At 46.6% G+C, this 23,143-nt stretch overlaps 1 protein-coding gene across 1 annotated transcript in view; it reads right to left on the bottom strand.

Annotated features, from left to right (window-relative positions):
* Nucleotides 1-17,483, bottom strand: part of LOC112240728 (ensconsin) — an 87,565-nt gene extending 70,082 nt beyond the window's left edge. Inside the window, exons 1-3 of the mRNA XM_042300553.1 lie at nucleotides 16,513-17,483; nucleotides 939-1,109; nucleotides 786-860 (exon numbers count right to left, since the gene is read on the bottom strand). The gene's annotated coding sequence lies outside the window, so the exon portion shown is untranslated. The remainder of the gene's footprint in view (nucleotides 1-785; nucleotides 861-938; nucleotides 1,110-16,512) is intronic.
* Nucleotides 17,484-23,143: the final 5,660 nt, after the last annotated feature.

Below are 23,143 nucleotides of genomic sequence, written 5' to 3' on the forward strand. Positions count from 1 at the left end.
TGGGAGGGTCTAGATGAGTGTAGTTCTTGTTGGGAGGGTCTAGGTGAGTGTAGTTCTTGTTGGGAGGGTCTAGGGGGTTAGATGAGTGTAGTTCTTGTTGGGAGGGTCTAGGGGGTTAGATGAGTGTAGTTCTTGCTGGGAGGGTCTAGGGTGTAGATGAGGAATATAGTGATAACTGGAGAACACAAAACCTAACCCTGACCCCCCAACCCCTCAGGTACCCCAGAATCCCCCTCTCCGCACCCCCCCTGTACCCCAGACCACCCCCCGGCACCCCAGACCCCTCAGGTACCCCAGACCCCTCAGGCAGACCCCCAGACCCCTCAGGTACCCCAGACCCCCCCCCTCAGGTACCCCAGACCCCCCAGGTACCCCAGAACCCCCCAGGTACCCCAGACCCCCCCCCCTCAGGTACCCCAGACCCCTCAGGTACCCCCCCCAGGTACCCCCAGACCCCCCAGAACCCCTCAGGTACCCCAGACCCCTCAGGTACCCCAGACCCCCAGGTACCCCCAGACCCCCCAGACCCCTCAGGTACCCCAGACCCCCCAGGTACCCCCAGACCCCCCCCAGACCCTCAGGTACCCCAGACCCCCAGGTACCCCCAGACCCCCCCCAGAACCCCTCAGGTACCCCAGACCCCTCAGGTACCCCAGACCCCCAGGTACCCCCAGACCCTCAGGTACCCCCAGAAGACCCCCCAGAACCCCTCAGGTACCCCCAGGTACCCCCAGACCCCTCAGGTACCCCAGATGCCAGACACACACACACTGCAGGATACACACCGATCTGTTTCTCCCTTTCCTCTCGACGTTCCCGGGCCAGTCTCTGTCTCTCGTTGATCTTGAGGACCAACGGCTCTGTAACATAAAACGCAAGGTTTAGAGAACACAATTCCACACACACCCAGAGAAAGGGAGGAGTGGAAGGCAACTGACCTGCTTTGTTAGCAGCATTGTTGCTGTGAGTAGGTGTAGGTGATAGTGATGGGCTGAGGGTTGGAGTGGTGGACAGTGATGGGCTGAGGGTTGGGGTGGTGGACAGGGCCTGGCCGGAAGTTGAGGAGTCAGGCCCACTGGAGAGGGTCAAGTTTGGGTGCGAGTCAGAGACTGGGGGAGAAACACAGCTGTCAATCACACAGAGCCTGTAAGAGAGAATAGATGGCATAGGAGGGAATTCTTGTACTGCTCAGCCGACTGTAGAACCGGTAGAGAATAGAGAGCGGACAGCCAACTGTAGGCCGGTAGAGAGTGGTCAGCCGACTGTAGGCCGGTAGAGAGTAGAGAGCGATCAGCCGACTGTAGGCCGGTAGAGAGTAGAGAGCGGTCACCCGACTGTAGGCCGGTAGAGAGTAGAGACTGGTCAACCGGTTGTAGGCCGGTAGAGAGTGGTTAGCCGACTATAGCCTAGTAGAGTGTAGAGACTGGTCAGCTGACTGTAGGCTAGTAGAGTAGAGACTGGTCAGCCGACTGTAGGCTAGTAGAGTAGAGACTGGTCTGCTGACTGTAGGCTAGAAGAGTAGAGACTGTATTCCCTCAACATGTTGCTCTCTTTAGGTGACACGTGTATGCATCGCATGCCTGTGACCAATAGGGTTCGACCTAATAACATATCCTAATGACATCACTAAATTGGTTAAAACAAACGTGAAAAAGCAAGTCGACAAAAGGGGGGATGTTTACTGGTTGCTCAGGAGGTAAAGGGGAAGTCAGATGTGTGGAATAAATGTGACTAGTTGTGGAAAATACTGGAGACCAAGAAAAAGGAAATGAAGGAGCTGTGTTTGTGCCAAAAAGGTGGGTTTTTTAGACGATACATAAATGAGCATGAGTCTGTTGTAACGTTTCTGTTTGTAAAAGCCTTTATTACAAGCAAATACTAAAAACAGTTGCATTCGTGAATGCTTGATTTATTATTTACCCTAATTATTTACGGGTCGCTTTATTTCATTTTAAAACAAATGCTTGATTGCATTTCGAATCATGAATGACTCGTATGCTGTGTGATGACAAATTGATTGATTGATACAGTAGCCTATATAAAAGTATTGAAACCCTAACCCCAACCAGAGGGTTTAGTATCATAATATTCTGTTCTCCAGACCAACCAGAGGGTTTAGTATGATCATATTCTGTTCTCCAGACCAACCAGGGGGTTTAGTGTGATAATATTCTGTTCTCCAGACCAACCAGAGGGTTTAGTGTGATAATATTCTGTTCTCCAGACCAACCAGAGGGTTTAGTGTGATAATATTCTGTTCTCCAGACCAACCAGAGGGTTTAGTATGATCATATTCTGTTCTCCAGACCAACCAGGGGGTTTAGTGTGATAATATTCTGTTCTCCAGACCAACCAGAGGGTTTAGTGTGATAATATTCTGTTCTCCAGACCAACCAGAGGGTTTAGTGTGATAATATTCTGTTCTCCAGACCAACCAGAGGGTTTAGTGTGATAATATTCTGTTCTCCAGACCAACCAGAGGGTTTAGTGTGATAATATTCTGTTCTCCAGACCAACCAGAGGGTTTAGTGTGATAATATTCTGTTCTCCAGACCAACCAGAGGGTTTAGTGTGATAATATTCTGTTCCAGCTCTGTTCTCCAGGATCTTGGAAAGGGAATTTTGGAACAATATAGAACAGACAGAGTTCTTACCTGGAATCTCCCTCATGATTCCGCTGGCCCTGACCTAACAACGGAACCCTGTTCTGGAATGTGGGACCGGAGCATCTGAATTAGTGCTCCTTCTGCCTGACTAGCTACATCTTAGAACGAATCCCAATCTGCCAAAGAGGAGAGACCCTACCCCCAAAAACATCCAGTACTAACCCTACCCCCAAAAACATCCAGTACTAACCCTACACCCCAAAAACATCCAGCACTAACCCTACCCCCAAAAACACCTAGCATTCACCCTACCCCCCAAAAACACCCAGCACTAACCCTACCCCCCAAAACACCCAGCACTAACCCTACCCCCAAAAACACCTAGCACTAACCCTACAGCCCCCAAAACACCCAGCATCACCCCCAAAACACCCAGCACTAACCCTACCCCCAAAAACACCTAGCACTAACCCTACACCCCCCAAAACACCCAGCACTAACCCTACACCCCCCCAAAACACCCAGCACTAACCCTACACCCCCCAAAACACCCAGCACTCACCCTACACCCCCAAAAACACCCAGCATCACCCCCCAAAACACCCAGCACTAACCCTACCCCCCAAAACACCCAGCACTAACCCTACCCCTAAAAACACCCAGCACTAACCCTACCCCCTAAAAACACCCTGCACTAACCCTACCCCTAAAAACACCCAGCACTAACCCTACCCCCAAAAACACCCAGCACTAACCCTACCCCCAAAAACACCCAGCAGAGAAGGACAAAGAGCAATCAGAAGAGAGACAGACCGAGAGAGAGAAGAGAGAGAGGAGAGAGAGAAGGAACACTTTTATTCTGCCCCTCCCGCTCATGTTGTTGTGCGTCTACTCCACCTAAACTCAACCACCCAACCCTTTTAATCTGCCCCTCCCGCTCATGTTGTTGTGCGTCTACTCCACCTAAACTCACCTGTCTCTGTATGTGCACCCCTCCCCCCCTCTCTGCTCAAATCAAACGGTCAGATTTAGCGATTAGCGTTGCAGTCTCCCTGTATGTAGCAGGCTAGGCTAACGTAGCGGCATGGTTAGCATCCTCTGCCTCAAACCTGAGAGGATTAGCCAGCGCTAACGTTAAGCTAAGCTCCAGGCTGCTGGGGGAGAGGGGCCAGAGACTGACAGCCCCACAGCAGGCACTTTGAGCTGGGTAATCACATCCTGAGGTCTGGTGATCATCACTGTGATTGTAGGGCTTCCTTTCCTTCATCTGAACTGATCTTTCTCTATGCATCGGCAGGACCAAACGGTAGCCTCCGATAAACTCAAGAAGGGAGGAGTCTCTGTAAATAACAGCTGGTGCACAATCTCTAATATTAAGGAAGTCTGGAGGATCTGCCCGCCTGAGTTGGAACACTGTGTGATAAACTCTTGGTTTACAGTTTATCACCATATACTGAACAAAAAATAAAACATTGGTCCCCTGTCTCATGAGCTGCAATAAAAGATCCAAGGCATTTTTACATCATACTTCAAAAAGCTTACTTCTCTCACATTTTGTGCACAAATTTCTTAAAATCCCTGTTAGTGAGCATTTCTCCTTTACCAAGATAATCCATCCACCTGACAGGTGTGGCATATCAAGAAGCTGATTAAATCAGCATGATCATTACACGGGTGCACCTTGTGCTGGGGGACAATAAATGGCCACTAAAATGTGCAGTTTCATAACAGATGTCTCATGTTATGAGGGCGTGTGCAATTGGCGTGATGACTACAGGAATGTCCAACAGAGCTGTTGCCAGAGAATTTAATGATCATTTCTCTACCATAAGCCACCTCCAACGTCATTTTAGAGAATTTGGGAGTATGTCCAACCGGTCTCACAACCTCAGACCACGTGTTACCACGCCAACCCAGGACCTCCACATCCAGCTTCTTCAACCTCAGACCACGTGTTACCACGCAAACCCAGGACCTCCACATCCAGCTTCTTCAGCAGCGGGATCATCTGAGACCAGCTGATGAAACTGACGAGCATTTCTGTTGTAGTAAAGCCATTTTGTGGAGGGAAAACATTCTGATTGGCTGGACCTGGTTCCCTAGTTGGCTTGGCTCCCAATTTCTTCTGTTGAAGCCATTCTTTTGTTGATTTACGTCTGTGTTTTTGGGTCATTGTCCTGTTGCGTCACCCAACTTCGGTTGAGCTTCAATTGGCAGCAAAGCAGCCCCAAACCATGACGCTCCCTCCACCAGACTTTACAGTTGGGATGAGGTTGATGTTGGTGTGCTGGGCCTTTTTTTTCTCCACACATAGTGAGTGTTGTGTTCCTTCCAAACAACTGTAGTTCCATCTGTTCACAGAACATTTTGCCAGTAGCGCTGTGGAACTTCCAGGTGTTATTTTACTTCAGACGTGCAGCAATAGTTTTTTTTTTTTTTTCGGACAGCAGTGTCTTCTCCCATGGTGTCCTCCTATGAACACCATTCTTGTTTAGTGTTTTACGTATCGTAGACTCGTCAACAGAGATGTTAGTATGTTCCAGAGATTTCTGTAAGTCAGCCTGCCACGCAGTCTCCACGTGGAGTAACAGGTGGTCTGTAAGTCTTTAGCTGACACTCTAGGATTCTTCTTAACCTCATTGAGCATTCTGCTCCTGTGCGCTTGCAGTCATCTTTGCAGGACGGCCACTCCTAGGGAGAGTAGCAACAGTGCTGAACTTTCTCCATTTATAGACACTTAGTCTTACCGCGGACTGACTTTCAGACTCCAATTAGCTTTTGGAGAAGTCATTAGCCATTAGTGTTCACATACTTTTTCCAACCTACACTGTGAATGTTTAAATGATATATTCAATATAGACAAGAGAAATAAAATAATTTGTGTGTTATTAGTTTAAGCAGACTGTGTTTGTCTATTGTTGTGACTTAGATGAAGATCAGATCACATGTGATGACCGATTGATGCAGAAATCCAGGTCATTCCAAAGGGTTCACATGCTTCTTCTGTCCTCTGTATTTTAAGGAACTCATTTCCTTTATATGAACTTTAGCTCAGTAAAATTGATGCGTTTATTTATTTTTGTGGCATAAGGGTCTCAAGGTAGAGAAATAGAGAAGTGAACTAATACTTTCGGGATCCTGATGTCAATGAACACAATTAGACCCCACAGAGCACCAGGACAGGAACACAATTAGACCCCACAGAGCCCCAGGACAGGAACACAATTAGACCCCACAGAGCCCCAGGGCAGGAACACAATTAGACCCCACAGAGCCCCAGGACAGGAACACAATTAGACCCCACAGAGCCCCAGGACAGGAACACAATTAGACCCCACAGAGCCCCAGGGCAGGAACACAATTAGACCCCACAGAGCCCCAGGACAGGAACACAATTAGACCCCACAGAGCCCCAGGACAGGAACACAATTAGACCCAACCAAATTATGAGAAAACAAAATAAACTACTTGACAAACTGGAAAGAACCAAAAAACTGAGCAAACTAGAATGCTATTTGACCCTAAACAGAGAGTACACAGTCACAGAATACCTGACCACTGTGACTGACCCTAAACAGAGAGTACACAGTGGCAGAATACCTGACCACTGTGACTGGCCCTAAACAGAGAGTACACAGTCACAGAATACCTGACCACTGTGACTGACCCAAAACAGAGAGTACACAGTCACAGAATACCTGACCACTGTGACTGACCCAAAACACAGAGTACACAGTGGCAGAATACCTGACCACTGTGACTGGCCCTAAACAGAGAGTACACAGTCACAGAATACCTGACCACTGTGACTGACCCTAAAAACAGAGAGTACACAGTCACAGAATACCTGACCACTGTGACTGGCCCTAAACTGACCCTAGAGAGTACACAGTCACAGAATACCTGACCACTGTGACTGGCCCTAAACAGAGAGTACACAGTCACAGAATACCTGACCACTGTGACTGACCCTAAACAGAGAGTACACAGTCACAGAATACCTGACCACTGTGACTGGCCCTAAACAGAGAGTACACAGTCACAGAATACCTGACCACTGTGACTGACCCTAAACAGAGAGTACACAGTCACAGAATACCTGACCCTGTGACTGAGAATACCTGACCACTGTGACTGACCCTAAACAGAGAGTACACAGTGGCAGAATACCTGACCACTGTGACTGACCCTAAACAGAGAGTACACAGTCACAGAATACCTGACCACTGTGACTGACCCTAAACAGAGAGTACACAGTCACAGAATACCTGACCACTGTGACTGACCCTAAACAGAGAGTACACAGTCACAGAATACCTGACCACTGTGACTGACCCTAAACAGAGAGTACACAGTCACAGAATACCTGACCACTGTGACTGACCCTAAACAGAGAGTACACAGTCACAGAATACCTGACCACTGTGACTGACCCTAAACAGAGAGTACACAGTCACAGAATACCTGACCACTGTGACTGACCCTAAACAGAGAGTACACAGTCACAGAATACCTGACCACTGTGACTGACCCTAAACAGAGAGTACACAGTCACAGAATACCTGACCACTGTGACTGACCCTAAACAGAGACACAGTGGCAGAATACCTGACCACTGTGACTGACCCTAAACAGAGAGTACACAGTGGCAGAATACCTGACCACTGTGACTGGCCCTAAACAGAGAGTACACAGTGGCAGAATACCTGACCACTGTGACTGGCCCTAAACAGAGAGAATACACAGTGGGCAATACCTGACCACTGTGACTGACCCTAAACAGAGAGTGGCAGAATACCTGACCACTGTGACTGACCCTAAACAGAGAGTACACAGTGGCAGAATACCTGACCACTGTGACTGACCCTAAACAGAGAGTACACAGTGACTGACAGAATACCTGACCACTGTGACTGGCCCTAAACAGAGAGTGGGCAGAATACCTGACCACTGTGACTGACCCTAAACAGAGAGTACACAGTCAGAATACCTGACCACTGTGACTGGCCCTAAACAGAGAGTACACAGGCAGAATACCTGACCACTGTGACTGACCCTAAACAGAGAGTACACAGTCAGAATACCTGACCACTGTGACTGACCCTAAACAGAGAGTACACAGTGGCAGAATACCTGACCACTGTGACTGACCCTAAACAGAGAGTACACAGTGGCAGAATACCTGACCACTGTGACTGACCCTAAACAGAGAGTACACAGTCACAGAATACCTGACCACTGTGACTGGCCCTAAACAGAGAGTACACAGTCACAGAATACCTGACCACTGTGACTGACCCTAAACAGAGAGTACACAGTCACAGAATACCTGACCACTGTGACTGACCCTAAACAGAGAGTACACAGTCACAGAATACCTGACCACTGTGACTGACCCTAAACAGAGAGTACACAGTGGCAGAATACCTGACCACTGTGACTGACCCTAAACAGAGAGTACACAGTGGCAGAATACCTGACCACTGTGACTGACCCTAAACTGAGAGTACACAGTGACAGAATACCTGACCACTGTGACTGACCCTAAACTGAGAGTACACAGTGACAGAATACCTGACCACTGTGACTGACCCTAAACAGAGAGTACACAGTGGCAGAATACCTGACCACTGTGACTGACCCTAAACTGAGAGTACACAGTGACAGAATACCTGACCACTGTGACTGGCCCTAAACTGAGAGTACACAGTGACAGAATACCTGACCACTGTGACTGACCCTAAACAGAGAGTACACAGTGGCAGAATACCTGACCACTGTGACTGACCCTAAACAGAGAGAACACAGTGGCAGAATACCTGACCACTGTGACTGACCCTAAACAGAGAGTACACAGTCACAGAATACCTGACCACTGTGACTGACCCTAAAACAGAGAGTACACAGTGGCAGAATACCTGACCACTGTGACTGACCCTAAACAGAGAGTACACAGTGGCAGAATACCTGACCACTGTGACTGACCCTAAACAGAGAGTACACAGTCAGAATACCTGACCACTGTGACTGACCCTAAACAGAGAGTACACAGTCACAGAATACCTGACCACTGTGACTGACCCAAAACAGAGAGTACACAGTCAGAATACCTGACCACTGTGACTGACCCTAAACAGAGAGTACACAGTGACAGAATACCTGACCACTGTGACTGACCCTAAACAGAGAGTGTGGCAGAATACCTGACCACTGTGACTGGCCCTAAACAGAGAGTGTGCAGAATACCTGACCACTGTGACTGACCCTAAACAGAGAGTACACAGTGGCAGAATACCTGACCACTGTGACTGACCCTAAACAGAGAGTACACAGTGGCAGAATACCTGACCACTGTGACTGACCCAAACAAGGAAAGTTTGACAGTCAGACAGTGAGCATACCTGATTGAGAAAGGCCACTGTGACTGGCCCTCAAACAGAGAGTAGACAGTGGCAGAAACTACCTATCACTGGGTGAAATACTGACCATCAAGCAGCAGAGTGTGTGACAGTCACAGAATACCTGGCAACCACTGTGAAGAACAAACACCATTGAAATACAACCCATATTTATGCTTATTTATTTTACCTTTCAGACTTCAACTATTTGTACAACACAGCCAATAATATACTGTAACATTTGAAATGTCCCTATTCTTTTAAAACAGAATACCTGACCACTGTGAATTGCATAAACAGAGAGTCTTTTGGATGTGGACACAGAATACCTGAACATCTTGTTCCAAAATCATAAACATGGAGTTGGTCCCCCCCACCCCATTGCTGCTATAACAGCCTGACCACTGGGAAGGCTTTCCACAGATGTTGGAACATTGCTGCTATAACAGCCTCCACTCTTCTGGGAAGGCTTTCCACTAGATGTAGGAACATTGCTGCTATAACAGCCTCCACTCTTCTGGGAAGGCCCAAACTAGATGTTGGAACATTGTGGCTATAACAGCCCCCACTCTTCTGGGAAGGCTTTCACTAGATGTAGGAACATTGCTGCTATAACAGCCTCCACTCTTCTGGGAAGGCTTTCCACTGATGTAGGAACATTGCTGTTATAACAGCCTCCACTCTTCTGGGAAGGCTTTCCACTAGATGTTGGAACATTGCTGCAGTGACTTGCTTCCATTCAGCCACAAGAACATGAGTGAGGTTGGGCACTGATGATGGGCAGATTAGCCTGGCTCGCAGTCGGCGTGACAATTCATCCCAAAGGTGTTTGATGGGGTTGAGGTCAGGGCTCTGTACAGGCCAGTCAAGTTCTTCCACACCGATCTGAACAAACTTTTCTGTATGGACCTGACTTTGTGCATGGTGGCATTGTCATGCTGAAACAGGAAAGGGCCTTCCCCAAACTGTTGCCACAAAGTTGGAAGCACAAGAATCGCTAGAATGTCTTTGTATACTGTAGCTTAAGATTTCCCTTCACTGGAACTAACCCAAACCATGAAAAACAGCCCCAGACCATTATTCCTCCTCCAAACTTTACAGTTAGCACAATGCATTGGGGAACAAACACCATTCCTGGCATCCGCCAAACCCAGATTCTTCTGTCAGACTGCCAAGATGGTGAAGCGTGATTCATCACTCCAGAGAACGAGTTTCCACTGCTCCAGAGTCCAATGGCGGTGAACTTTACACCACACCAGCTGACGCTTGGCTTTTGGTGATCTTAGTCTTGTGTGCAGCTGCTCAGCCATGGAAACCCTTTGAAGCTCCCGATGAACAGTTATTGTGCTGAAGTTGCTTCCAGAGGCAGTTTGGAACACGGTAGTGAGGGTTGCAACTGAGGACAGACAAAAAATGTTTTACGCCCTACGCACTTCAGCGCTCCCTGGAGCTTGTGTGGCCTACCACTTCATGGCTGAGCCGTTGCTGCTCCTAGACGTTTCCACTTCACAATCAGCACTTCAGTGGGGGCAGCTCTAGCAGGGCAGAACATTGCTGACAAACTGACTTTCTGGGAAGGTGGCTCCTTGACGGTGCCACGTTGAAAGTCACTGAGTTCTTCAGTAAGGCCATTATACTGCCAATGTTTGTCTATGGAGATTGCATGGCTGTGCACTCAGATTTTATACACCTGTTGCTGTGTGGCTGAAATAACCAAATCCACTACTTTGAAAAGTGTCCTCATACACTATAAATAAAAACATGTGCTGTTAGAGACAGAACCCCACTCTTTGGGAGGAATTCTCAATGGGACCAAGTTAAACGTTTTCCCTAAATGCATTAGACCCGAGTCATAAAGATCCATCTGTGAATCTGCTTTATACTGTCCTATGGGCCCTGGTCTACGGACCCTAGTCTAGGAACCCTGGTCTGCTAGTCTACGGGCCTCCACCTTCTGGGTCTGACGGGCCACTGGTCTACGGACCCTGTCTACAGGCCAGTCTTGCGTTCTACACGGGCCACTACTGTCCATGAGTGGGCCCTGGGCACTGATGATGGACCCTAGTCTTGGGCCCTGGTCTACGGGCCCTGGACTACTGTCCTATGGGCATCCCTGGTCTGATGGCCCCTGGGGTCAGGGCTCTGTACAGGCCAAAGGGCCTACGGCCCCTTGGGCCTGGTCTACGGGTGCCTGGTCATGCTGAAACAAGAATCCCAAACTACGCCCCTAAGCACTGGAATCTCTAGAATGTCTTTGGGCCCTGGTCTACTGTGGTGGACTACGATTTCCCTTCCCTGGAACTAACCCAAACCATGAAAACAGCCTAGTCTAGGCCATTATTCCCCTCCAAACTTTACAGTTAACCTATGGGCCCTGGACTGGGGACTGGTCTTCCTGTCATCAGTTAAACCCAGTGTTGGGCCCAAAGGTGCTAGTTTGAATCCTTGAGCCGACAAGGTGGCCCACTGCCAAGATGGCTGATCCCTGGCCGTGACCCTACTCTCAGAGGGCGTCCCAGGGGGTGTTCCACTGGTGCATGGGACCAGAGGCTGGTGCATGGGCCCGATTTCAGGATTTCATGGTCGGCATTTTGGTGATCATTGTAATCCACGTGCAGACTGCTGGCAGGCCCTGTTTCCACGTGGAACTGCTGACCACCTGTTATGAACAGGATTGACTGCTGAACCTGCTTCCAGAGGCAGTTTGGCAGGCTGACACGGTACTCCACGAGGAGACTCAACTGTTACTCCACGAGGAGACTGTTGACCACCTGCCTCCACGTGTGAGCTTGTGCAGGCCTACCTGTTACTTCATGGCTGAGCTGCTGATCACCTGTTACTCCACGAGGAGACTGCTTTGTTACAGAAACGTGAGACTGCTGACCACCTGTTACCCACGGGAGACTGCAGTGGCAGGCTGACCACCTGTTGCTCTTACTTTCAGTTGGAGACAGTGGCAGGCTGATCCTGTTACGGTGCCACGTGGAGACTGCTGATCACCTGTTACTCCACGAGGAGACTGCTGAACCTGTTTGTCTATGGAGATTGCCAGGCTGTGTGCTCAATTTTATACACCTGTTACTCCACGTGGTGTGGCTGAAATAGCTGAATCCACCTGAAAAGTGTCCTCATACACTATAAATTAAAAAGTATGTGCTGTTCAGGCTGAACCACCTTTGGGAGGAGAATCTCAATGGGACCAAGTTAAACGCCTTCCTAAATGCATTAGACCCCTGAGTCACGAAGATCCATCTGTGACTCCACGAGGAGACAGTGACTTTATACTGTCCACGAGGGACAGTGGCAGGCTGACCACCTGTTACTCCACGGGCCCTGGTCTACGGCAGGCTGACTACCTGTTACCCTAGTCCACGGGAGACTGCGTCAGGGCCCTGTCTACTCCACGAGGGACAGTGGCAGGGACCACCTGTCTACGGGCCCTGGTGGCTGAGGCTGCCCCTGGACTACTCCACGATGGGCCCTGGCAGGGCCCCTATTACCCACTGGTCTGGAAGGGCCCTAGGGCCACTGGTCTACTACACAAGGGACTGCTGACTACCTGTTACTCCATGAGGGACTGCGTGGCAGGCTGACCGCCTGTTACCCACGTGGAGACAGTGGCATGGCCCCTGGTCTCCACAAGGCCCCTGCTGGCCACCTGTTCTCCACGTGGCCCCTAGTCTAGGCTGACCTGTTACTCCACGGCCACTGACCACCTGTTACTCCACGGGGACTGAGGCTGACCACCTATCAGTGGAGACCTGCTGATCACCTGTTACCCACGAGGAGACTGCTAGTTTGACTCCACGTGCAGACCGACAAGGTGGCAAAAATCACCTGTTACTGCCACGTGAGACTGCTGATCACCTAGTAGCTCCAGGGTGCTGACCACCTGTTACTAATGGCTGATCCCTGGCAGTGACCCTGTCTCAGAGGGCTGCTGACCACCTGTTACTCCACGTGGTGCGTGGGAGGCTGAGGGTTGGTGCATGGGCCTGCGATTTCAGGCTGATCACCTAACTCCACGTAGACTTTGGATGCTGACCACCTGTAACTCCACGAGGAGACTGACCACCTGTTACTCCACGGCAGACTGCTGACCACCTGTTACTCCACGAGGAGACTGCGTGGCAGGCTGACCACCTGTTACTCCACGAGGAGACTGCTGACCACCTGTTACTCCACGAGGAGACTGCTGACCACCTGTTACTCCACGTGGAGACTGCGTGGCAGGCTGACCACCTGTTACTCCACGAGGAGACTGCTGACCACCTGTTACTCCACGAGGAGACTGGCAGGCTGACCACCTGTTACTCCACGTGGAGACTGCGAGGCTGACCACCTGTTACTCCACGAGGAGACTGGCAGGCTGACCACCTGTTACTCCACGTGGAGACTGGCTGACCACCTGTTACTACACGAGGAGACTGGCAGGCTGACCACCTGTTACTCCACGTGGAGACAGTGGCAGGCTGACCACCTGTTACTCCACGTGGAGACAGTGGCAGGCTGACCACCTGTTACTCCACAAGGAGACTGCTGACCACCTGTTACTCCACGTGGAGACTGCGTGGCAGGCTGACCACCTGTTACGCGAGTACAGCAAGGAGCCAAGGTAAGTTACTAGATAGTTTTTTTACAAGATAAGTTTAATGCTATCAAACTACACATGGTTGATGATATTACTAGTTTAACTAGCTTGTTCTGCGTTGCATATAATCAATGCGATGCCTGTTCATTTATCATCGAATCACAACCTACTTCAACTTCGCTAAACGGGTGATGACTTAACAAAAGCTCATTTGCGGAAAAAAAAGCACAATCGTTGCAGCAATGTGTACCTAACCATAAACATCAATGCCTTTATTAAAATCAATACACAACTATATATTTTTAAACCTGCATATTTAGCTAAAAGAAATTCATGTTAGCAGGCAATATTAACTAGGGAACTTGTGTCACTTCTCTTGCGTTCTGTGCAACAGAGTGAGGGTATATGCAGCAGTTTGGGCCGCCTGGCTCGTTGCCAACTGTGTGAAGACCATTTCTTCCTAACAAAGACCGTAATTAATTTGCCAGAATTTTACATAATTATGACATAACATTGAAGGTTGTACAATGTAACAGCAATATTTAGACTTATGGATGCCCTCTATTAGATAATATACGGAGCGGTTCCGTATCGCACCGAAATAATAAATGTCTTGTTTTCTAAATGATAGTTTCCGGATTTGACCATATTAATGACCTAAGGCTTATATTTGTGTGTTTATTATAATTAAGTCTTATGATTTGATAGAGCAGTCTGACTGAGCGGTGGTAGGAAGCAGCAGGCTCGTACACATTCATTCAAACAGCACTTTACTGCGTTTGCCAGCAGCTCTTCAAGCATTGAGCCGTTTATGACTTCAAGCCTATCAACTCCTGAGATTAGACTGGCAATACTAAAGTGCCTATTAGAACATCCAATAGTCAAAGGTACATGAAATACAAATGGTATAGAGAAATAGTCCTATAATAACTACAACCTAAACCTTCTTACCTGAGAATATTGAAAACTCATGTTAAAAGGAGCCACCAGCTTTCATATGTTCTCATGTTCTGAGCAAGGAACTTAAACGTTAGCTTTCTTACATGGCACATATTGCACTTTTACTTTCTTCTCCAACACTTTGTTTTTGCATTATTTAAACCAAATTGAACAGGTTCCATTATTTATTTGAGAATAAATATATTTTATTGATGTTTTATATGTAGAAAATAAGAGTTAATTTAGTATTGTTGTAATTGTCATTATTACAAATAAATATAAAAAAAAAGATTTAATTTTTTTTTTTAAATATCAATTAAATAAAAATACAAAAATGTATTTTTAAAATCAGCCGATTAATCGGTATCGGCATTTTATTGGTCTTCCAATAATCAATATTGCGTTGAAAAATCGTGTCGGTCGAGCGCTACTAGAAATCACAGGTTAACCACTGCTTAACCACTGACTGTACATACAGTCAAACAGGACAAACATAAGCACCCATATCTGACAAACACCCCCTTTAGTTCATAGAGCAATCTGGTCGTTGTCCCCCTGGTCCCCCTGGTCCTGCTGTATGGAAGAACACCGCACACACCCTGCTTACACACACAGACATGTCATTCCGTCCCCAGAGTCAGGCTTGAAATGTATTGAGATTGGGGTGGTGTACAATAAACAGGCCTGAGTCCCATATCCCTGGGAACAACGGAAGGCCTCCAAGGCCAAAGTCGACATTCTAGAAAGCATGATGCAAACACATAACACTGAAGCCTCGGCCACGGCGCTGGAGCCTCGGCCACGGCGCTGGAGCCACGGTCACGGCGCTGGAGCCACGGTCACGGCGCTGGAGCCACGGTCACGGCGCTGGAGCCACGGTCACGGCGCTGGAGCCACGGTCACGGCGCTGAAGCCACGGTCACGGCGCTGGAGCCTCGGTGATGGATTTAGAGATAATAGATGTAAACATAATAAACATTCCTTTGGATCCAGACTGACCTGGGAACATATTAAAACATTAGGAACACCTCTTTCCATGACAGACCGACCAGGTGAAAGATATGATCCCTTATTGATGTCACTTGTTGAATCCAGGTGAAAGATATTGATTGATGTCACCTTATTGATGTCACCTGTTAAATCCACTTCAATCAGTGTAGATGAAGGGGAGGAGACGGGTTAAAGAAGGATTTTGAAGCCTTGAGACAATTGAGATATTTGGATTGTGTATGTGTACCATTCAGAGGGTGAATGGGCTAGACAAAAGATTGAAGTGCCTTAGTAAGTGCACCAGTATGTCAAGAACCGCAACGCTACTGGGTTTATCAGGCTCAACAGTTTCCTGTGTGTGTATCAAGAATGGTCCACCACCCAAAGGACATCCAGCCAATTTGACAAATGTGGGACGCATTGGAGTCAATATGGGACCAGCAGCCCCGTGGAACGCTTTAGATACCTTGTAGAGTCCATGTCCCTGACGAATTGAGGCTGTTCTGAGGACAAAAAGGGGTTCATAATGTTTGGTTTTTATGTACACTGAGTATTCCTAATCTAACGAAACATGTGCCTGGCTTCCGCCGAGCCTCGGGCTGTTCGTCCAGGCTCCACCTGTCACGTCAACTCGGAGAGATACTTGGAATTATACCGCAACAAACTGCATGCAACTTCGCCAAACATCCCAACAAGTGTATCTAGCCTAGCGGCAGAATTAGTCTGGGAAATGTATTTAAAGTCGTTTCCGTAACAAACACGGTTAGTTTGATAATAACCGGTGGGTTCAGTGTTCTATGGAAGGTTGATAGTTAATCCGGTCCCCGTGACCCGGCGCCTCGCACTACACTACTTCAGATCACTTCTCGTCGACAAGCGGAGAAGAGGGCTGAAACAACCCTCCGGTCCGTGGATACCTCCAAGTTAAGTCACACATGAAACTTCGAGAGAAGTTGTTGAGTAAAGATTCCCGTTGATGGGAGCTCACCTTGTGGTACTGTCGGAGATGTGTCGCTGCCATCCTGGTCCGCCATTTGTCCTGATGTCAGATGATCGGGATTAGCTGCGCGACCGAGCGGAAGTAAGAGGACAGGGGTTCGGTGTGGAAAGGCCCCGCGCGCAGACAGGTGAGGGACAACATACACACCTGCTTCTGTTTGATGGCCTTTCAATGCAAAAACACTTAGGCCCATCTAAGTGCTATACCACTAACCCAAACTCGCTATGACAGATCTAGGATCAGATACCTCTCCTCTTCCTCCTAATAACCATTTGTGGGGAAAAGGTAAAAACTGGCCCCCAGAGGAGGGGGAGGGGGGGGCAACGTCACCTTGTTGAATACATAGACCAATATGTAATATTGTGCCAACTACTGGTGAAGTCTGGATAATGATCGTGTTGGAAAACAAAACAAAAAACACGAGTGCAATGAGTGACGCAATCGATTTATTCAACCAATGTTTCGACAGCTATGGTCTTCTGCAGGGGTTTTCATAGACGTCTGGCAATAATGATAATGTTGCCTGCCTGGTATAGTAAAGGACTGGCAATAATGATAATGTTGCCTGCCTGGTATAGTAAAGGACTGGCAATAATGATAATGTTGCCTGCCTGGTATAGTAAAGGACTGGCAATAATGATAATGTTGCCTGCCTGGTATAGTAAAGGACTGGCAATAATGATAATGTTGCCTGCCTGGTATAGTAAAGGACTGGCAATAATGATAATGTTGCCTGCCTGGTATAGTAAAGGACTGGCAATAATGATAATGTTGCCTGCCTGGTATAGTAAAGGACTGGCAATAATGATAATGTTGCCTGCCTGGTATAGTAAAGGACTGGCAATAATGATAATGTTGCCTGCCTGGTATAGTAAAGGACTGGCAATAATGATAATGTTGCCTGCCTGGTATAGTAAAGGACTGGCAATAATGATAATGTTGCCTGCCTGGTATAGTAAAGGACTAATAATGATAATGTTGCCTGCCTGGTATAGTAAAGGACTGGCAATAATGATAATGTTGCCTGCCTGGTATAGTAAAGGACTTCATTATACTAAGCATGTTTATTGTACTGTGGACACCAGGGATGTCAAACTCATGTTTATCCCGGAGACCATTCAGTCTTCGAGGTGTTATATTGCCTCACCTTGTTTTAGGACTTTTTGATGATCCCCCGACTGTCTAGTTTTCATTTTGGTGATTATTAGCCAGCTGGACCGACAAGAAACTATATGAATGAAGGTAAATGTTTATTTCTACACAGTTTAGAGTTGATTTTTTAAAGTCATTTTATAGTATATTGAGTTGATCTCCCCAACTCAAAACGAGCTGCAGGTCTCACCCCTGTATGTTTTTGGTAATTTTCTAGTATTTTGAGTTGTCCAAATAAATTCTAACATATTAATATTATATAATAATTACTATTACTAATTCTACTATAATATTACTATTACTAATTCTACTATACTCCCAGGAAAATGAGTTTGAGTATTTTAATTAAGTAAAAATGTTGGGATTAGTCCCGTCTATTGACGTGAGTTTTAATTTAACGGTTGTGGTTTGTTTACATTGAATTGATTTGGATGAATAAAGATATAGTGGGGAATACATTAATTTATTTATTTCAGGAAACAGACTATAATTAGGAACATATTGAAGGCAGTTTTACAACCACAGTTTCAACTGTAGGAGATTAAAAGGTTCAGCAGTTTTCAGCTCAATATCAAATCATTTCTGGGAAACAATTAAGTACCTTATGGTGATTGTTTCAAATTAAAATGGGGAAAAAATAAAAACAATAATAGCTTCTTAGTAGCAAAGAGCAAGAATTTTACTAGGACTGTCTGGGAGTGGTCTGAGTGGGAGGGGAGAACTGAAGACGAGCTGTTATTGGCAGAGAAGTTTGGAACTTTCTTATTGGTCTATTAACTAATTTACCGCTTGGTGATGTCACCATCCTACCAAAATAGGCAGACATTTCAGGTGGTCTTTGCAAACAGCTTTCCCACTAAAGACATAATTTTCAGGAAACTGCACTGGACATTAAAGGTCCCCAAAGCACACACATCCCTGGGTCGCTCATCTTTTCAGTTCACTGCAGCTGACGACTGGAACGAGCTGCAAAAAAAACCTCCCACCTCCATCTCTTCATTCAAAGACTCCATCATGGACACTTACTGACAGTTGTGTCTGCTTTGTGTGATGTATTGTTGTCTCTACCTTCTTGCCCTTTGTACTGTTGTCTGGGCCCAATAATGTTTGTACCATGTTATGAGCTGCTGACATGTTGTGTTGCTACCATGTTGTGTTGCTACCATGTTGTTGTCGTGTTGTGCTGCTACCATGTTGTTGTCGTGTTGTGCTGCTACCATGCTGCTGTGTTGTCATGTGTTCCTGCCTTGCTATGTTGTTAGGTCTCCCTTTATGTAGTGGTGTGGTGTCTCTTGTCGTGATGTGTCTTGTCCCCGTAGGAGGCCTTTTGGTAGGCCGTCATTGTAAATAAGAATTTGTTCTTAACTGACTTGTCTAGTTAAAATAAGGTTAAAGTATAAAACATAAATGTAAAAAAGGTGTCGATTCGGGATTGGGCCTTCTGATGCAGTTCTGCTGTGTTCAGATCTGGGTTCAAAAGCCCCTGTGAGCAGCCATACCGGCTCCTAAGGACACCAGTTTCACCAGTAGAAAGATCTGGTGAGGAAACTGCCTGCAGAGCTAAGCCAGCTGCCAAAGGCGTCATTCTTGGCTGCGGTGCGGGACACAGCCCTGTCTGTCACCGGGACTCTCGTCCTCTGAGAGTTCATCTGGTATCGCCACATTCTCCTCCCTCACCACCACAAACACAGAGGAGGACCTGGGGGAGGAAGGTAGAGAGAGAGGAAGGTGTAACTTAAGGTCAAGTGTAAACATGGAAGCTTAGTTGATTTTTATCCTTTCATTAATCTTTTTTTTTTTTACCAACACAGTACCAGTCAAAAGTTTAGACACATCTACTCATTCAAGGGTTTTTCTTTATTTTTACTATTTTCTAGTCATCAACACTATGAAATAACACATATGGAATCATGTAGTAACCAAAATATACAAATTAAATATATATATTATTTTATATTTGAGGGTAGCCACCCTTTGACAGCTTTGCACTCTCAACCAGCTTCACCTGGAATGCTGTTCTGACAGTCTTGAAGGAGTTCCCACATATGCTGAGCACTTGTTGGCTGCTTTTCCTTCACTCTGCGGTCCATCTCATTCCAAACCATCTCAATTGGGTTGAGGTCAGGTGATTGTGGAGGCCAGGTCATCTGATGCAGCACTCCATCGCTCTCCTTCTTGGTCAAATAGCCCTGACACAGCCTGGAGGTGTGTTGGGTCATTGTCCTGTTGGAAAAACAAATGTTAGTAAAAATAAAACCCTGGAATGAGTAGGTGTGTCCAAACCTTTGACTGGTACTCTGTGTATGTATGTATGTATGTATGTATGTATGTATGTATATCTCCCAAGTCATGCTGATAACCAATAAGTCAACTTTACTCATTATCAAAAAAAAGTGTCCTTTGCCACTGCACATTCATGAGTGCCAAGATATCTGACCCGGCCTCCAAACCAGGCCAGGAGCAGCAGAAACCCTGACCCGGCCTCCAAACCACGCCAGGACCAGCAGAAACCCTGACAACAGGTCCCCTTAGGCCAGGACCAGCAGAAACCCTGACCCCGACAGCAGGTCCCCTTAGGCCAGGAGCAGCCATGGAAACTCCTTGAGTCCTCACTGTAGTTCCACCAATCTGTTTTACAGCCTCTGCATAGATACATCATGACTGATTCTATATCTCTGCGCCTCTCTATGGTAAAACCACACACACACACACACACACACACACACACACACACACACACACACACACACACACACACACACACACACAGTCACCATCCCCTTCACACAGATTTTCTTTCTTTAAAAATTGAACAGCTACATGTCCCATTCAAAACATCAGTGTGGATGGGACAAATTCTGACATTTTTTATTTATTTTACCTTTATTTAACTAGGCAAGTCAGTTAAGAACACATTCTTATTTTCAATGGCGGCCTAGGAACAGTGGGTTAACTGCCTGTTCAGGGGCAGAACGACAGATTTGTACCTTGTCAGCTCGGGATTTGAACTTGCAACCTTGTTACTAGTCCAACGCTCTAACCACTAGGCTACCCTGCCACCCATTAAAAGTATGAAATCCTATCTGTACTTTCCCTGGCACAACGTTCTCAAACCTCCAGCAGCACTGATCCCTTCTTTTCCCACTGATCAACCTTCTGGCCTCCTGTCACATTTTCTTCACTATCATCCCAGTGATGACTCCCCTCCACCTGGTATAAGCACCACAGGGACGTGGCTTTTTAAATCTTCTTCCCATTAAGCTTTTCCATTTTCAGAATCTTCTCTCGCTGAACCTGGCTACAACAAAATAGTAACAATCTACCATGTCCAAATGAACTGAACTAAATTTCACTTCACCTACCACTTGCTCTATGGCAGATGCTTCTACACCTGCATTGCTTGCTGTTTTTCGGGTTTTAGTCTGGGTTTCTGTACAGCACTTTGTGGCATCAGGTGATGTAAGAAGGGCTTTATAAATACATTTGAGTTAGTCAGACAGGGTGTAAGACAGGCCCTGTGGTCTCATCAAAACATTTCCACCACATCACATCATTACTCTTGCTTCCTACCGTAGCCCTCTTCATGTTTTCGGTATCATCATCTCTTCTTCTTCCTCTGTCTTTTCACTACCGACCATTCTCGGTCCTTGACCCTCATCCTCCCGCTCCATACCATCAGAACTGACACCGCGATTATTCTCATTCCAGCACAGCTGTTGCTTCATCCACTGTTTTCCTTAATTTCCTCCATTTCGTCCGCACTACTCGGCGCCATGTTCGACCCTACCCGGCATGCAACATGTCAGCTGTTAGTCCCCCAGCGGCTGTCGTTTTAAACCTGTTACCAGGAAGACGGAGGAAACCAGGAACTAGAGATCGTTGCAGCACTAGTTTTCTGCCAGCAGCACAAACCTTGACGTTTGGTGTGTTACTGAGGAAACCTTCAAAATAAAAGTCCGCATTTCAAAACATTGCAATGTGGATGATCCACTCAAATTATATTTAATTCGAATCAATGGCCGCTTGTGTGCCAACAAGAACATGCAATAAAATAAAATATGGTTTTAAAAATGTTTTTTTAAGACCAATAATTTAAAAAAATACAATGTTGACACTGGTATGTCCTTAACTCCCTTATCTTACCTCATTGGCACTCACTGTATGTAGACTTTTTGTTTTCTTTCGTTCTACTGTGTTATTGACTTGTTTATTGTTTACTCCATGTGTAACTCTGTGTTGTTGTTTGTGTCAAACTGCTATGTTTTATCTTGGCCAGGTCGCAATTGTAAATGAGAACTTGTTCTCAACTAGCCTACCTGGTTAAATAAAAGGTTAAATGAAAATAATATGTAAAAAATGTTGAGAATACTGGCTTGTAGAGAGGACTGTTTTCCTGTCTCAGCTAAAGTGGGAAATACTGGGTAGGTTCTCTACTATCCAAATATGTGTAGATTTGGAAGGGGGGGGGCTGTGTCTCATCGCCTTCTGCTGGCTTTTCACTCCACACCCTCTTATAGCACACAATGCAATACACCGTGGATAGTACCAGGTCATTTAAAGCTGTGTTGCTGGATGTGTACGACAGAGTCAACCTCTGAAAACGACAGCTATTTGGTTAGTAGAGACCCTACTGACTATTTCCCACCCCCACTTTAGCTGAGGCAGGTAGAAATATTTTCTCTTTACAAGCCAATAATATACCGTGTGTTGCATTGCAGTGAATTGGATGGGTGGAGTTAGGACAATTGGATGGGTGGAGTTAGGACAATTGGATGGGTGGAGTTATGACAATTGGATGGGTGGAGTTAGGACAATTGAATGGGTGGAGTTAGGACAATTGAATGGGTGGAGTAAGGTCAATTGGATGGGTGGAGTTAGACAATTGGATGGGTGGAGTTATGACAATTGAATGGGTGGAGTTAGGACAATTGGGGTGGATGGGTGGAGTTAGGACAATTGAATGGGTGGTTATGGGGGTGGAGTTAGGACAATTGGAATGGGTGGAGTTAGGACAATTGGATGGGTGGAGTTAGGACAATTGGATGGGTGGAGTTAGGACAATTGGATGGGTGGAGTTAGGACAATTGAATGGGTGGAGTTAGGACAATTGGATGGGTGGAGTTAGGACAATTGGATGGGTGGAGTTAGGACTCCCCAGTACTCTGTATTAAAGCCGTTGCCCGGCACAAGAGACGCATTGAAGTTTTACAGACTCTATTGAGTAATTCCAACAGCCAATATATTAGTATTTTATTAAAAAGTGTATTTGTTTAAACATAGCCTACACAATAGCTTTCAATATACCAGTATTTGTGTAAAATACGTCTCTTTTTTTTAACCCTGTGAACTGCACCGGAGTGCAAAAACAAAACAAAACAAAAAACGAGTTTAGCATGTCTTTGTAGGGGGACTCTTATCTTGAAGGAAAATATCTTTGATTGTGCCGCAAGCCTTTTATTCTGACTGC

This window comes from Oncorhynchus tshawytscha, linkage group LG18 (genome assembly GCF_018296145.1).
Source record: "Oncorhynchus tshawytscha isolate Ot180627B linkage group LG18, Otsh_v2.0, whole genome shotgun sequence".
NCBI lineage: Eukaryota > Metazoa > Chordata > Actinopteri > Salmoniformes > Salmonidae > Oncorhynchus > Oncorhynchus tshawytscha.